The sequence below is a fragment of the Dasypus novemcinctus genome, chromosome X (genome assembly GCF_030445035.2).
Source record: "Dasypus novemcinctus isolate mDasNov1 chromosome X, mDasNov1.1.hap2, whole genome shotgun sequence".
Classification (NCBI taxonomy): domain Eukaryota; kingdom Metazoa; phylum Chordata; class Mammalia; order Cingulata; family Dasypodidae; genus Dasypus; species Dasypus novemcinctus.
The window spans coordinates 181,917,320-181,932,216 of NC_080704.1; positions in this window are offsets into that span (position 1 = coordinate 181,917,320).

A 14,897-nucleotide genomic window follows, 5' to 3' on the forward strand; every position below is an offset into this window, starting at 1 on the left:
ATAAATATTCCTGGAGCCCAAATTAGACTAAGCAGAATGGAAAGGTCATACAGACATGTGATTATAGGTATTACTGGGAAAGGACCTTCTCTTTACAAGAACTTTGTGGGAGGAGCTAAGTGTGGCATAATAAAACTATCTTCTAGGCTGGGGAATTAAAAATCAGTTTGGGCAGCGGACTTGGCCCAGTGGTTAGGGCATCTATCTACTACATGGGAGGTCCGCGGTTCAAACCCCGGGCCTCGTTGACCCGTGTGGAACTGGCCCATGCGCAGTGCTGATGCGCGCAAGGAGTGCCCTGCCACGCAGGGGTGTCCCCTGCGTAGGGGAGCCCCACACACAAGGAGTGCATGCCGTAAGGAGAGCCGCCCAGCGGGAAAGAAAGTGCAGCCTGCCCAGGAATGGCACCGCCCACACAGAGAGCTGGCACAGCAAGATGACGCAAGAAAAAGAAACACGGATTCCCGTGCCGCTGACAACAACAGAATCGGACAAAGAAGACGCAGCAAACAGACACAGAGAACGGACAACCGGGGTGGGGGTGGGAAGGGGAGAGAAAGCAATCAATCAATCAATCAATCAATCAATCTTAAAAAAAATCAGTTTGCCTTGTAATTCCCAATTTTAAATCTTTTATCAGCCTTAAAATAATGGTGGTTAATAATTCTATTACCAATAAATAAAAAGTTTAGGAAGGAAAAGATCCTTCCTAAATTGTGATTAAGCAAATCATACAACTAATTATTCACAGTTTCAGAATTTAAAAAAAGAAAAGGTTCTAGCCTCCTCTAAAGAAAGGAATGAGAACATTCCTTGCAAAAACTATGGTTTCAATTTTATTTAGCTCCGGTGTAATTTCCCTTGGTTTATAAAATACCCATTAAATAAATTAACATTATGTGTAGAAAATCTTTGGGTAATGAAATTTTTGAATTTATGTTCATGAAATTAAGCTAAACAAGAAAATGTAAATATGATCTCCTAATAAAGTAAACTTTTTTGTTTGGTAATTGTCATTTAATAAGTTTATTTAAATGTAAGGAAACTAGTCTATGGGGTTGTGATTAATTATAAAAATGACTGAAAGCATCTTATGAATTGAAGCTTCTAAATGGCCAATTCACCTGGATTGGTATCAATGGCAAAATGTAACTTTGTGGTAATAAAACCTGTCTGAACGTCCCCGCAACTCGGTATACACTAATCCTGAATGAAACCACCTGGCCAAAACGTATCAATTCATCAGAAGTACCTGATGGAGCACATGAGTGTCAATCATAAAACAGCCTGAAATCCATCTTCAGAACAAAGGTAAGTACCTAATATTATCTACCACAATTTTTCTCCGAAAATAAATAATTTTAAATATATATATATATATGCATACTGTTCTCCCATAACTTTTAATAATGGTGCCATGTTTATAAGAACCCAACCTTGTCTACCTCTATAATCCAATATCCTCTTTTCAAAAATGGGTATTCCAATATTTAATTACTTTGTTTCCTTCAAAATCAACATCTTATTAACCATGTGAAAACCTCACCCATCTTCGTACGTAATGACAGATCCATTTTCTCCCATTCCAAATAAAGTAACAAATTTTTTACACCATGTTAGGTAAGGACTACAACCCATGATAAACAGAAAGTAGTTAGAGAAAAGAGATCATCCCCCCTTCAGCACCCCCTTAAGATTAAAGTTGCAAACTCTCTAAGGTTAAAATAAAATTAATAGATGGAACAGCAGCTTAGCAAGAAATCCATGTAAGCACCAATAATACTCAGAATGTCCGCTAGGGGACACCAACCCCAGGATTCTATGGTACAGGAGAAGAACATCTGAAAACAGGATAAACCCGGGACGTTACACAGGAACATTTTCTTTGAGCTCTCTTTAGGAAATTGATAAGTGGGATAATCAATCAAAACAATGCAGAGCCACCCACCTCATAATGCCCACAATAATTATGCCAAAGCTTAGCAAAATAAGCTGGTATAAAGGGGGGAAATGATGTAGGCTATGGGGCGGGGGGGTGTTCATCTCTTCGTATGTAACACGAACTATATGTGTCCTGAGCTGTGGGTTGGAAAAGTGAGAACTGCAGGCCTCCCCTTGATAAACATAACACCACCACCAGATGCAGAAAAACAAGTTAGCAATGCACAATCTGTAAATTTTAAACATTCAGAGAAAATGCAAACCACATATGCTAAAAGATCATCTAAAATGTATGAAGTCCTTGCTAAAAGCTTACCTCAGATGTGGATGATACATGTTACTCCAAGCCCTTTGGGCACAGAGACAGAGAACCATTTGGACCTTCCTCGGTATAAAAACAACTCAACCGCCTGTTCAGGTCTTGAAATTTGCATTAAAGCTCCAAGCCCAGCCAGTCATAAATAAGTCTTTTTCCTTTCCAAAATTATTCCTGAGTCCTGGCCTTTCTATACGCAAAGAAAAAATGGAACCACTCCCAACTTCTACAACTGTATATGTTAGATGTATTCTCTCCGTGATTTCTGTAAACCCATGATAGCTGTAATTTAAAAAATATGTTGGCAATGAAACACACCGTGTTAAGAGTCAACCCTGGGAGACGCATTGATAGCATTCCAATTTCTTCTTAAAGGAAAAATCTAAAAGCCAGAATTAATAATCTTAAAGGCAGCCATGGGTAGATTCATTCAGGGAAGGGCAAGGTAAATCCTAGAGTGCTCTCATTTTTGGGGTTCACCGATGCACCGGAGTGGGTTGAGGCATCCAGCTGAGGGGTGAATAACCTTCTCCTGGCCTTCAGGGCGTGAAGCCAAGGCAGCTTAAAATCATTTGGGAGATTTCTGGATACTAACATACATTATTTCATGAGCGTAAGAATTGGTATAGCATTCTTGAAGTAAAATTATGGCAATTTTTATAAAAAAGTTTAAATACCACAAGCTTTCCACTTTAACCCAAAGTCCACGTTAGAAAGAAGGTCCTTTAAGGAAGCACACAACTGTCTTCAAGAATTTATGTTCAAGTCTGTTGATTTCGGTTCCATTAATCTTAAGAAAAAATGGAGACCATTTTTGTGTCTGTCAGGTGAAGAATGGTTTAATAATTTACTTACCACACATATTTTAGACTATTAGGAAATAATTATAAAACTGAGGTAGAACATTATGGAGTGTCATAGAAAGATCCCCCATCCATTTTGCTACATGGCAGAGGCAAGTGGCAGATCAATATGTACATCATTACCCATGTACTTTTTTAAAAGCAAGATGCATTTATAATGCATCTATCTATGAAAAAAGCCTTGATTCAGGTTTAAAATATGAAACACAAGGTTGCCTACATAGCCTTTGAGGAGGGAGCTCAGTTTGGGAGGAAATTTTAAATGGGGTAATTGTGATTTATATGCATTTTTAGATTTTTTTTTGCAGTAATATATACATCACTATGTTGTAATTAAGTTACTTAAATAAACATAATAACAGAAATTGTATCTATATGTCAAAGTAAATGCTAGCTGATACAACAGACAAAAATGTTACTTGCATGACTTGACACTGTGGAAGCTCATTTTTGGTGTGTGCGTCAAACTTGATGTGAGTAGGCAGGAGCTTTGTGCTGTCAGGTGACCACGGGATCAAGGCTCCTTCTATATTGTAGTTTCACCACCTCGATGCAGGAACACCGTGTTTGGGGCTTAATGGAAGAGAAAGCATGGAAAAGGCACATTGCCTCTCATTTGCCCGGAAGTGACCATTCATAATTCTGCTTAATTACCTGAGTTGACAATTTTGCATAACCATCACAGTGAAGCTACTCCACACTATTGTACACAAACACATTGAATAACTCATATGAAAGAGACAAATTCCTAGAAACAAAGTACACTGAATCACCAAGTAATAGAACACCTCAAAAACAAATAACTAGTCAAGAGATTGAATCTATAAACTATAACCTCCCCGGAAATAAAAACCATGACTAGAAGGCTTCAAAGGGAATTCTTAAGAAATATTCCAAGAAGAGGCACCACGTATTCTGTTCAAAGAATTTCAAAAAATTCAAGACAAAGTAATATTCCGTAATTGCTTCTAGAGGTTATTACTGTCAAAGAAATGCAAATAAAGATAGCACACAATAAAGAAACTGCAGAATAATAACCTTTATGAATATAGATGCAAAAATCCTCAACAAAATCCTACCTAACTGAATCCAACAGGATATGAAAAGAACTATATACACTATGATCACATGGGATTATTCTCAAGTGTGCACGGATGGTTCAACAAAAGAAAGTCAATAAAGGCAATAGACAACTTAAAGGGAAGAATGGGAAAACGCCATATGATCATCTCAACTGATGCAGAAAAGGTACTTTGCGATATCAAGAATTCCTTCTTGAGAAAAAGAAAACCGAAAAAAAAAAAAATGGAATGGAAGGAATCGTCCTCATTCTGATAAAGGGCATCTATGAAACACACACAGCTAACATTATTGGTGGGGGGCACAGGAGTGGTGGGGTTCCTCCACGGCATGTATGTAGGGGACATAAAAATGTTTTGACAAATGTTAGGCTTTTCTATAGTAGTTACAGTTTTGAAAGTCAATTCAGGGAGTGCTGAGATCCTACACAGGTGAGCGATGTCACATTCCCCAATGGAACAACAATATTCCTGGGAAGCGGACTTGGCCCAGTGGTTTGGGAAGCGGACTTGGCCCAGTGGTTAGGGCATCCGTCTACCACATGGGAGGTCCGCGGTTCAAATCCCCGGGCCTCCTTTACCCGTGTGGAGCTGGCCCAAGTGCAGTGCTGATGCGCACAAGGAGTGCCGTGCCACGCAGAGATGTCCCTGCGTAAGGGAGCCCCACACACAGGGAGTGCGCCCCGTTAAGGAGAGCCTCCCAGGGCTAAAGAAAGTGCAGCCTGCCTAAGAATGGCACCACCCACACGGAGATCTAACGTAGCAAGATGGTGCAACGAAAGGAAACACAGATTCCTGTGCCGCTGACAACAACAGAAGCGGACAAAGAAGAAGATGCAGCAAATAGAGGCAGAGAACAGACAAGCGGGGGGGGGGGGGGTAAGGGGATTTAAATCAATAAATAAATAAATCTTAAAAAAAAACCAATATTCCCCCAAGCCCAACGGCAAAGACAAACAAGGAAGGATTTTCCAATAATGAGCCCTTGATACTGATGATTATGCTTATGCTCCCGTGTGTCTGAAATATGAAGTGGGGCTAGAGCGCAAGGATACCTAAGAGTTACCTCCTGAAAGCCTACGTGTTGCTGCAATGTGACCACTCTCTAAGCCAAACACACTATGTAAATGCACTACCTTGCCCCAGGGTAGGACATGACTGCAGTAACAGAGGGGGGGGGGCATATTTTATGGTTCTCCTACGTCTTGACATGCTGACCTGCTCCTGCTCGCTAGTCTAGGACACACACCTCATACTCTCTTAGCCCTGGACTCTTTCAGCTAACATGCCCGTGGACACTGGACAGATTTTCTCTCTTTTACTTTTCCTCACCTACTGTTATGGCATAAACTCTAATGTCAGATACCTTAAGTCTTCCCATTTTGATCCTTAAGGCCAGGGCTATTATTATTCTCTCTGTGTTTCTATAAACAAACCCTAATTCTTTTGTGGGCTATGGGAAAGTGGCAGACTAAGGAGGAATTGGTCCTAATCCTGGGTCCACCACTGCATTAGACTGGTCAAGTCACTTGACCCCCTGCTGCCTCAGTTTCATCATCTGTAAAATGGAGAGGCAAAATACCTGAAGCGATACAGTCCTGGGTATTTAAATGAGATAACACATGTAAAGTGTTTGTTTCAGTGGAGTGCTAGGCACACAGGGAGAGCTCAATTTAAAAGACTAACCTGGCACATGAAGTCAAAGACACAAATGTTTGTTATTTTTATGGAGTCTACAAACAAAATTTATCGAGACTCTTTATCCAACCCTGACCTCAAAACTGGAATGTAAATCATCAGTCCATTTTAAACTTTATCCAAATTGTTAATACTGCTCTGAAATTCTCTTTTCGATTCCCTCCATCTGAGACCTCTGGCATGAGGTCACAGCATGATGTCACAATTCACACCCTGCTCTAACTTTGTGAGAATTTCCCCTCACTGGTTCTTGGGGCCCTTCAATTTCTGCACCTGAGAGGTCTCTGGGGAAATCTCTGGCAGGATTCTTGATCTGGCCCCTCTGAGCCCTCAGAGATAGGGTTGCCATGCGTTTCACTCTTGATTTTATTTCCCTCGGCTGAACATGAATACCTGTATTAGTAAACGACTTTGGAGTGTCTTCTTCCTTCCTTTGCACTGTAATGGATGGATATGTTTCTGGTTTTGGCAACTATTACTGGGATAGTTGGGTTTCCTGATATGTGATACTATATATAGAACAAAAACCTTAGAAGTGATTATTTGCATTTCAAAAGTTTTCGCTCTGTGGCAGCCAAGTGAGTTCCCCATCACCTCCTACCAGGCACCCTGATTTTCCATCTTCATTTTTCCTCTCTCCTAGGAACAGGAGTGGCTACATAATTTGAAATGTCCAGTGAAAGAGGAAAATGTGCAGCCAAAAATATGAGAATTTACCAAGGAATTATAATACAAAAATCATTAAGAATTTCAAGATGGCAAAAGCAGTACATTAAACCAAGTGCGGGCCCTTCTAAACATGGGGCCCTTTTGTGTGCAGGGTCCTGTGCAACTGCACGGGACACTGGCCTATGAAGACGGCCCTAGCTGAGAGGCAGTGGTGGTTAGGACTGCAAGCTCTAGAAACCTGTAGACTTGAGCTAGAGTTCCGCTCTGCAAGTTCTTTTTTGGGGTTGAAGATGCATATGACAATGAGACAGAGGAGCTTATTAGATGGTTAGGAGCAGATTAGACTCATGGCTCTAGGGAGCAGGAGCCAACATCCTTGCATCCCACTTAAGTGGCTGAGAACAGTGGTTTGCACCTAATTTTAAAAAGCGAGACATAATTCACATACTATAAGCCGTACCCGTTTAAAGTATATAATTCAGTGGACACTTGTACATTCAAAAAGTTGTATAATCATCATCATTTTCTAATTCCAGAATATTTTCATCAACCCCAAAAGAAACCCAATACCCATGAGCAATCACTTCCCATTCCTTATTCCCCCTACCCTGACAACCACTAGTCTACTTTGGCTCTGTAGAAATTCTGAGCATTTCGTATAAATGGAGTCACATAATATGTGTCCTTTTGGGGCTGACTTTCATTTTCCTAATAATGTTCTTAAAGTTCATCCATGTAGTAACCATGTATCAGTACTTCATTTCCTATTTTAGGGCTTAACAGGAATTTAATGTTTGGCTATACCACAATTGGTTTACTATTCACCAGTTGAACATTTGGGCTGTTTCCAGTTTTGACTATTATAAATATGCTCTTACGAATATTCATGTACAAGTTTTTGGTGAACGTATTTTTTCAGTTCTTGTGGAGCTATATACCTGGGAGTGGAATTGCTGGGTCATATAGTAATGCGATGTTCAACTCTTTGAGGAACCGTTATACTATTTCCACAGTGGCTGCACTATTTTATATTTTCACGAGAAATTGATAAGTTTTCAATTTCTTGATACCCTTGCCAACACTTATTTTCCTTTTTAAAAAAATGACAGCCATCCTAAGTGTGTATGATGTGGTTTCTTAATGTGCTTTTTTTTTTTCATTTTAAAAACAATCAAAGTATATCACTCATACATGAACACACACAAACAGTAAGTGTATAATAAAATTCGTGAATTTACAAAACAAACATGCATAACATCATACAAGACTCCCATACATCAACTCAACGCAAATGCCTTGCATTGTTGTGAACCATTTGGAACAAATTATGGAAGAGCTTTTTCAGAGTATTACTACTAACTATAGTCCATATATTGCATTTGGTGTATTTCCCCCTCCACCTACACTATTATTTTTGTTGATTTTTCTTCATGAACCACATAATTTATCCAAAGTGTACAATCAATGGCATTTGGTATATTCACAGAGTTGTGTATGCATCACTTCTATCAGATTAGAGCATTTTCATTGCTCAAAAAAAAAAACCCACAAAAAAAACATAAAAACACCACTATCACACCCATATATTAGTGCTACTAATTACAAACCCTATGATGTGTATAGCAGTTTGATGTTATTGATGGATTCCAAAAAGAAATACTGGAGTATGTTTGTAAACTGGTCTTTCCTTCTGGGCATATTAGATTATATTGGATTCAGAGGTTTACTTGACTGAGTAATCAGTAGGGTGTTGAGTATCCACCCCTTGGTGAGTGGGGACTCACAATAAAAGGCATGGGAAAGGACAACAGTCGGGGTATGTTTTTTTCTTTTATTCCTCCCTCCCCTTGTGGCTTTTTGCATGTTGCCTGCTCTCTGTGTCCATTCGCTGTGAGTTCCTATGTGCATGTATTTATTTATTTTTATTACCCCTTCCCTCTTGTGGTTTGCTTGCTGTTTGCTCTCTGTCCATTGGCTGCGTGCTCTTCTGCGTTTTTGCTTATCTCCCTTTTCTGTTGCGTCACCTTGCTGAGTCAGCTCTCCGTGGCATCATGGGCCCGGTGGTGCTCCGTGGTGCCTGCAGGCTGGTGGCGCTCTGCAGCATGCAGATGAGACTGCCTTCACAAGGAGGACCTGGGATGTGAACCCAGGGTCTCCCGTATGGTAGACTGGAGCCCAACTGACTGAACCACAGCCACTTCCCAAGTTGGGGGTTTTTGATGTTTTGAATTTGGATGGTGGGAGTTTGATGCAGAAGCCTTAAGCTGGAGCGTCAGGAAGTAAGCACACCGAGGAAAGAGAAGCAAGAACCCAGGAAGGGAGGAACCCAGGGAGCCTGAACCCTCACAGATGTCAGCAGTCATCTTACTCCAACACGTGAAAATAGACTTTAGTGAGGGAAGTAACTTATGCTCTCGGGCCTGCTATCTCCAACATTTATAGCTTTCTGTTTTGTTACTAGTGTGGCCATTCTAGTAGGTGTAAAATGATATCTTATTGTAGCTTTGATTTGCATTTCCCTAATAGCCAGTGCTGTTAAACATTTTTTCATGTGTGCGTGTGTTTTTTTGTTTTGTTTTGTTTTGTTTTTGCCATTTGCATTTCTTCTTTAGAAAAATGTCTATTCATGTATTCTGCCCATTGTTTAATCAGGTCATTTGTTCATCTGTCTTTTTACTGTTGAGTAGTAGGATCTCTTTATCTATCATGACTATCAGACCTCTGCTGGATGTGCAACCTTCAAATATTGTCTCCCATTGAGTAGGCTGCTTTTTTACCCTCTTCACAATCCTTTGAGGTACAGAAGTGTTTGATTTTGAGGAGGTCCCATTTGTGTAGTTTTTCTTTTCTTGCTCATACTGGTAGGTTTAATAGACCACCACCTACTACAAGGCCTTGTCGAGGTTTCCCTAGGTTATCGTCTAGGAGTTTTATGGTCCTGGATTTTATGTCTAGGTGTTTGATCCATTTTCAGTTAATTATTGTATAGGGAGTAAGATAGAGGACCTTCTTCATTCTTTTGGTTATGGATATCCAGTTCTCCCAGTACTATTTATTGAAGAGACTAGTCTGTCTCAGAAAAGTGCACTTGAGTAGGCTTATCAAAAATCAGTTTACCGTGGAGATGAGGGTCTATTTCTAAACTCATTTGGATTCCATTGATCGATGTATCTTTCTTTATGCCCATACCATGATGTTGTTTCCTTTTTAAGATTTATTTTTTAAATTTATTCTCCCCTTCCCTCTGCCATCCCCCCATAATCTGCTCTCTGTGTGCATTCACTGTGTGTTCTGCTATGTCTGCTTGTATTCTCATTAGGTGGCTCTGGGAACCGATCCTGGGACCCTCCAGAGTGGGAGAGAGGCAATTACTCTCTTGCATCTCCTCAGCTCCCCTGTTCTGCCACGTCTTCTTATTTTCTCTCCTCTGTACCTCTTGTTGCGCCATCTTGCTGCACCAGCTCTCCACGTCAGCTGGCACTCCTGCACAGGGTGGCTTACCCACATGAGGCAGCATTCCCACACAGGGCGGTTCTCCTGTGCAGGGCCGCATTCCCACAAGGGCTGGCAATCCACGTGGGCCAGCTCACCATATCACCAGGATCCCTGGGCATCAACATATCATAGTGTTTTGACCACTGTAGCTTTATAATACTCTTCAAGTTCAGGAAGCATGAGGCCTCCAATTTCGTTCTTTTTTTAGGATGATTTTGGCTATTTGGGACCCATTTCCCCTCCAAATAAAATTGGTAATTGACTTTTCTATTTCTGTAAATTAGGCTGTTGGAATTTTGAATAGTATTGTACTGAATCTATGAATCAGACTGGGTGGAATTGATATCTTCATTATATTTAGTTTTCGAATCCATGAACATAGAATGTTCTTTTTGTTTAGGTCTTCTTTGGTTTCTTTTAGCAACGTTTTGTAGTTTTCTAAATACAGATCCTTTACATTCCTGGTTAAATTAATTTCTAGATATCTGAGTCTTTCGTTGCTACTGTAATTAGAATTTTTGTCTTGATTCCCTCCTCAGCTTGCTTATTACTAGAATATAGAAATGCTAGTGCTTTTGCATGTTGTTCTTGTGTCCTGCCAATTTGCTCAACTCATTAGCTCTAACAGCTTTGTTGTAGATGCTTTTCAATTTTCTAAATACAGGATCATGTCATCTGTGAATAGTGAGAGTTTTACTTCCTCTTCTCCAGCCTTTTATTCCTTTTTCTTGCCTATTTGCTGTGGCTAGAACTTCTAGCACAATGTTGAATAACAACGTTGACAGTGGGCAGTTTTGTCTTGTTCTTGATCTTAGAGGGAACTCTTTCAACCTCTCCCCATTGAGTACCATGTTGCCTATAGGTTTTCATATATGTCCTTTATTATGTTGGGGAACTTTCCTTCTATACCTATCTTTCAAAGTGTTTTTTATTAAGAAAGGAAGCTGGATTTTGTCAAACACCTTTTCTGCATCAATCAAGAAGATCACGTGTTTTTTCCCTTCAATTTGTTACTGTGATGTGTTATGCTAATTGGTTTTCTTATGCTGAACCATGCTTGCATCTGAGGAGAAAAAAAAACACTTGATCATAAATTTTTTAATAAGCTGTTGGAGTCTATTACAACTACTTTATTGAGAACATTTGAATCTACATTCATTAGAGTGCTTGGTCTGTAATTGTCTTGAAGTATCTTTATTGGGCCTTGATATTAGGGTGATATTGGCTTCATATAATATGTTGGGTAATTTTCCCTCCTCTTCAATTTTTTGGAAGAGTTTAAACAGGACTGGTATTAATTCTTCTTGAAATGTGGTAGAATTCACCTGTGAAGCCATCTGGTCCTGGACCAGTCTTTGCTGGAAGATTTTTTTGTTTGAGGTACCAGGACTGGGGACTTAACATGGGACCTTGTATGTGGGATGGGAAGCCAGCACTCAACCACTGAGCCGTATCACCTCCCTGAGTTGGTTTATTCATTTGTTTGCTTGTTGTTTTTTGTTGCTGTTATTGTTTTTATGAGGCACTGGAAACCAAACCTGCGACCTCCCATGTGGGAAGCAGATGCTCAGCTGCTTGAGTCACACCTGTTCTGCAGTTGGAAAGCTTTTTTTCCTTTTTTATCCTCCCCCCTTGTGTTCTCTGGCCATTCACTGTGTATTCTTCTGTGTCTGCTTGTCTTCTCTTTAAGTGGCACTGGGAACCGACCCTGGGACCTTCCCGAGTGGGAGAGAAGTGCTCAATCTCTTGCGCCACCTCAGCTCCCTAGTCTGCTGTGTGTCTTATTGCCTCTCCCTTGTGTCTTTTCTTGTTGCATCACCTTGCTGCACCAGCTCTCCATGTGAGGCAGCATGCCGCATGGGCCAGCACACCACGTGGGCCAGTTTTCCATTCGGGCCAGCTTGCTGCTTGGGCCAGGACTCTGTATGGGCCAGTTTTCTGCTTGGGCCAGCTTGCCTTCACCAAAAGGCCTTGGGAATCAAACACTGGACCTACTTTATGGTAGGCGGGAGCCCAACCTCCTCAGTCCACAGCCACTGCAATTCTCAGACTGCTGTTTGCTCTGAGGGTGGGGGGATGGGCGCCCACTGCTGCTTCTGCAACTTTATGCCCATTATTTTTCCAGCTGGCTGAGATTCCTTTCCTTTGACCCTCTCTCTTCTGAGTGGTATTTCACCTTTCCCCAGTGGCCTGAGTCCCCCCAGAACAGCCCTCCAGAGAGTCTCCACCTGTCCTCTAGCTACTTTTTCTGGGGGAGAAGTGATCCCTCGGCTTCTCTAATCCTCCATCTTCCAGGAGGTCCTCAGTGGTTTTAATTTGAATTTCGCTGATGACTACCATGTTGAACCTCTTTTAATGTGCTTATTGGCCATATATTTGGATAAATGTCTATTCAGATCCTTTGCCTGTTTTTAAATTGGGTTACCATTTTAATTGTTGAATTGTAGGAATCCTTTATCCCTTATCGGATATATGATTTGCAAACATTTTCCCCCATTCTGTAAGTTTGTTTTTTCTTTTTCTTGATAGTGCCCTTTGAAGCACAGAGGTTTTCAATTTGGGGGACATACAATCTTTTCTTCTTCTTCTTCTATTGCTGTGCTTTCTGTGCCATATCTAAAACAACATTGTTTAACTCAAGGGCAAGATGATTTATTCCGATGTTTTCTTCTAAGAGTTTTAAAATTTTAACTCTTACATTTAGGTATGTGTTCTATTTTTTTTAAGATTTATTTTATTTATTTCTCTCCCCCCAACCCCCACTGTCTGCTCTCTGGGTCCACTCATTGTGTGTTCTTTTGTGTCTGCTTGCACCATAAGTGGCACCGGGAAACTGCATCTCTTTTGTGTGTGTGTGTCATCTTGCTGCATCAGCTCTCCCTGTGTGCTGTGCCTCGCCTGGGCAGGCTGTGCTTTTTTCACATGTGGCGGCTCTCCTTGCAGGGCACACTCCTTGTGCGTGGACCATCGCTATGCGGGGGCAGGGCACTCCTTGCATGCAGCAGCTGTGCATGTGGGCCAGCTCACCTCACGGGTCAGGAGGCCCTGGGTATCGCACCCTGGACCTCCCATATGGTAAGCGCACATCCGCTTCCCTTTGGTCTAACTTAATTGATTTTTATATATGGGTGAAGCAGGGAGCATTTAATTTTAATGCCCACTCAGCCTCTCTATAATCAGGTGACTTTTGGTAATTTTCTGGACTTCTCTATTTGTAAAGTGGTAATAACAAATAGTGCCGAATCATAAAGTTACTGTAAAGATAAAGAGAGATTGTATCCGCAGCACTTAACACAGTGCTTGAATCATCCTAATTGCTCACTGTTAAAGTAAGAACAACGGAATGAACTGCTTTGATGGTGCGGGCCTGTCGGGTGCAGAAAGCCTCCGACAATCTCAGTCTGCTTCCCCACCTGATCTCAAGCCTCCTAAACATCTCTAGGAATTGTTAACAAACCAACAGACAAACAACACACACACCCTGGAATCCCAGGTCTCCATCTCAGGTTGCCTGAAAGAAGTCGTCCCAGCCCGAGGTCCTAGAGTCTGCATTGGTGTCACCTTCTCCAAAGTCATACCTCGGTTTGTCGGGTAGTGGTGGGTGAGGGTGGTCGCGCCTGCAGGGCCACCGCCGACCTACAAGGGGCGCCCGAGGGCCCAGGGCGGTGACAGCGGCTGCGCGGAGCCATCTCCACGCCGGCGACCGCCCCAGTCCGCCCGGCTCCACTCAGCTGGCAGCCGTTAGGGCGGAAGAGGCGGTGTGCAGGTTGAGGCGGGCACCGCTAGGCCTAGCGGGCGAGAGGCGGTGAGCGGGCCCGGGCTAGGGTGGGAGGCGGGACTCTTGGGCCCGGCCCGGCGGGAGGGCAGGAGGGTACAGTGGGGACCGCGCCGAGGCGCTGGAGGCAGGGCGGGCGGCGGGGCCGGGACTGCCCCTTGGGCCTCAGCCCCTCAATCCGGGACGGGTCCCCCAGCCCATCCGGATGGGCTAAGACCCCGCCAGCCCGCGGGCGCTCCAGGAGCTGGAAGGGGAAGGTCGGGCCCGGGCCACATCCCGTCGCCCCGGGGCCAGCCCACGCCAGCCATGCCGGCACAGCGCCCCCTGGGGGCCTCACGCTGGGCAGACGGCGAGCTGGGGGCCTGCCCCAGGTTGTGGTTGAGAAGCAAGAACAACGACGCGGCCCGCAGGGCGGCGAGCGCGCTTGTGGAGGCGCCAGCGGCGGCGTGCTGATCCCGGAGCCAGTGCCCGCCCGGGGCTGAAGTCTGCAAGGCGTGGCCTGGAGGAATGAGTAGGATTGTCCCAGGCCACAGGGGCATCTGGAGGGAGAGGGACTTCCCTCACTGGAGTAGAGGTTTTCCGTTCCTCGACTTGGGGGTGGGGGCTAAGGGGAGAAAAATAAAAACAAACAAACAAGCAAATAAATAAATCTTAAAAAAAAAAACCAAAAAACAGAAAACTAGCATTAAATTCGAATTAGCTGTCTGATGCCTTCGGGATTTATTCTCGTTCCGTTTTATAGATGAGGAAACAGTAATTTGAATCCAGATTTCGGCCAGAAAGGGACCGAAACTGTCATTTTTCTTACTTAGAATGGAGATAAGAATAGGACTTATTTCGTGTGGCTGTGGGAGAATATCATGAGTTAATGCATTTAAAGGGCTCAGCTCGATGTACCTGGCGCGCAGATAGAGACCGTTAAATGCCACTGTTATTGTGACCCATTCCCTGCTTCTAGTGGGATGTGGCATTATGGTGACTGTGCCCTATACTTTTGGTCCCCTATTCCAGCATAAGTCAATTATATATTTTTTTCCAGTGTCTAATGCAAGACACGACTG